Here is a 3,473-nt window from a genome sequence, read left to right as displayed (position 1 = left end):
TTTTACCATAAATAATAAGATTTCCAGAAAATGTACCGCACTTAGAAACTGAAAGTTTGGTAACACTTTTAAACTGCAATCCTTTAACGTTAAGACGTATGGACTAGAACTATGCGCATGATCAGATGATGTCTTTCACACAAGATTCAACATTTTGTCTTTTAGGATTTTCTGCGTTCTAAGTAGTGATTTTATTTGAGTAGTTATAATTATTGAATACAAATTAAAATTACAGACTGAAATTCATGTTCTTTCGAAGAAATGATTTCCCTGTACATTTATCTTTCCTAACTTAACTAAACAAAATGTTGAAATAATATGTTTTACAATGTTCGAATTTGAGGTATTCCTTTCAAATCACAAATAGAGCTAGCATATTTTAGTGAATTCCTGCTAAACAAAAACCTGGAATGGCTTTCTTATTGCAGCACTTGGTCAGGCAATTTTCTGCCTCTAGTAGAAGAAAAGAATTTGAAAGACTTACACGAATATATTATGAAGCATTAAATAACAGCAATTCGTGTCGAGATAAATCACAATTTCAAAAACCTTAGCAAAAGCTTTATAACATTCTTTGGGACAAAATATAAATTTTTTATGTCAGAAATATCTTTATGAGAATCTTTCCAAATCTGTGTGTCGTTTTGTGGCACTAACTTACCGTTTTTGCTCAGACAACCTGGGAAAGGTTGCTTAAGAGTTATTACACATAAGAAATAAGTTTTTTTAGTTTATCTTTGTCGTGATCAAGCAAGTAACTAATTTCCCAATGTTGCCATTGGACGTGATTATAAGATCATTAATTTATTTTTCATATTATAAAGTGCTAAACAAACTAAAAGGTTTAGAAATTCTAAACGAACTTAGTATTAATAATCTAAATCTTTATTTTATTTTTCAACACTGAAACTGATCGATATAATTTAAAATACATTCAATTTTCCCAATTCATAATCATGATCATTTGCAACATTTTTTAGTTAATGAAAAATGCATCGAACACCACATACTAATATTACCTTATTTTCGGTGCAAGATCTTTATTTATGGGTCTGGGGGGGCATTTTTTTATAAACATATTTTAGTCCTTTTTAGAATTTTTTCACAAAACACAAGATTTAAAAAAGTTTTGCTTTTAATTTTCTCAAATGCATTTAGTTATTTGTTTGCATTGTTTTTATTTAACATATATATTTTTCAGTGATTGTTATGAAAGAAATGGACATTTAAATAACGAAATGGAAAATTTTGTTGTTATTTACACATTTGTACCATTTATTCTTTAAAAAGTTCGTAATACAAAAAACCAAAACTATCAATGGCTCTAATTTTATTTTACAAAATAAAATCCCTTTGTCTTTAAATTTCAAACTATATATTGAAAAAATATCTTCTTAACCTCTACAGCGAATACTTGTCGCTGAATTAATGACAAACCACAAGTAAAAGTATGAAACTTATTTTAAATAGATTTCTTTCCTTTCAAATATTTGTAATTTATTTTAAGCTTTTTGTCTGTGTGTGTGTGTATGCGTGTACGTTTAAAATTTTAAATAACGTGATTGAAATTTCGCTCATTATAATGATAAATTTATAAGAGATTTGTAAAGACTGACTTGGTTTGAGATTGCGGCAAAGCACACTAGAGCTATCTTTCTAAAAGGAGGGTGATGCTTTGATGCTTTGGTTGCATATTCTGGTTTACAGCGGAAATTAATTCCGCTCTTACCAGAGCTTATCGGAGAATCCCATGAGGGGCCTCACACATAAGGGCTCATCAAATTGGTCCACCATAAATGTGTGTACCTTATACACAGTTAAAAAATAAGAAAACAATGAAACGCATTGTCTCTGAAATCTCACTGGCGGATGAGGATACGATGACAGAAGACTAGCATTGTCCTATCAGAAAGGACGGTTGCTTTCGTGGAGGACTTTTTAAGGCAAACTGGTTCGTATACTCTTTAAAGATGGAGAAAACAATGAAAATGCCATGCAGTTAGTCCAGTCGCCTAGAATCGAACCCAGATCGGAACTACCATGTTCAATGGCTTTACCGCTCCGGTAACGGCTACTTACCGTTCGGTACCATGTTCAACCGCTCCGCACTTGAAGGCTAATTTTTAGTTTAAGCATTAGCTGGACGAACAAGCTGGCTGCATGGAAGTTTCGTGACTTTTTTTGAATACTGTAAATTAGATATAATTTTCCCCCGACGAAATCCTCCACGACTACATTTTTTTTTTACGTTAGATGATACGCACTGCATGCTTTGCCGTAATCAATTAAACAAATGACACGTCATTAATTTATGGTATTTTAGTGGTTTTCTAGAAAAGCTTTTAATGAATCATAAAATGATGCTTCAGAGTAAAATTATATTATTTATTTGTACTCTGTCGATTCCGTTACTTGGCATTCATAATAGGTCTTATGACTACAACGCTACCAAAGCAATCTGAATTTGCATCACTATGTAAAATTGCAGATCAAATATTTACTTGAAGGAACTAGAACTTGGCAATGAAATAGTACACCAGGTTGTCAAATTAGTGAAAGATTCGATCAGGTTTCTATCAGATATTGTTGTTAGCACACTCAATGTAAAACTACAAACTACTCATCTAAAATCGAATACAAATCCACATCTTTATAATATATAGTTAGTAGACCAACAGGACGAAGAGTATTCACTGCGTACCAAAAACGGCGCCCCAGAGCTCATCCAGTTTTTCACTGGAATGGGCTGGTTTGGCTTCACAGAAAGCGATCAACGCACATGTGATTTTGACCACTGCGTATTATATTGCACAATTGCCTCGAACCACTATCTCGGGAAGCCGACTGCTAAAAATTATCATTAATACTAACGAATTCTTGAAACCGGCATGAAACACTATATTGGATTAAGATCTATACCTTCCAGGCTCCTCCTTAAGGAGCCTGGAAGAGGAGACAAGATCGATTTGTTAATACCGTCAGCCACACTCTTTAAAGCGTTCCTGAGTCAACCATATAACTTCAATTAACAGTGCACAGTTTCAGAAATTTTTACGAATAGTATCAACATTTTCTGCAACTAGTTAAACAACATGCGTTACCATCAGCTGTATCAGAATACTGTACATAATTATTCTGTTCTGTTTTTTAGCGTACTGTGTGAAGTTCATGTATAATGATACATTTTTTGGTTTTGTTTTGTTTATATGATTATGGTAAGTCCCGAGGGCTATCTGCCTAAGGGAAGGAATGCCTTCGGGGAAGACTTTCTAAGAGAAACTGCCTGGTATACACGTTACACATGGGGAAAACCACGAAACACCCTTGAAGCCAGCCCGTTTGCCGGATTCGAACCTCGGACCGAATTACCAGTGTTTAGTGACTTTACTGCCAGGACGCTGGTGGGCAATGGTACTAGCAATGATACTGTTGCGAGCGTACGGGTTTGTTATATATTGAATGCACAAATCCGA

Source organism: Stegodyphus dumicola, chromosome 5, assembly GCF_044657685.1.
Source record: "Stegodyphus dumicola isolate Sdum_Otavi_A_Nest chromosome 5, ASM4465768v1".
In the NCBI taxonomy this organism is placed as follows: Eukaryota; Metazoa; Arthropoda; class Arachnida; order Araneae; family Eresidae; genus Stegodyphus; species Stegodyphus dumicola.
The sequence above is the reverse complement of the archived record's forward strand: the minus strand, read 5'-3'. Positions refer to the sequence as shown.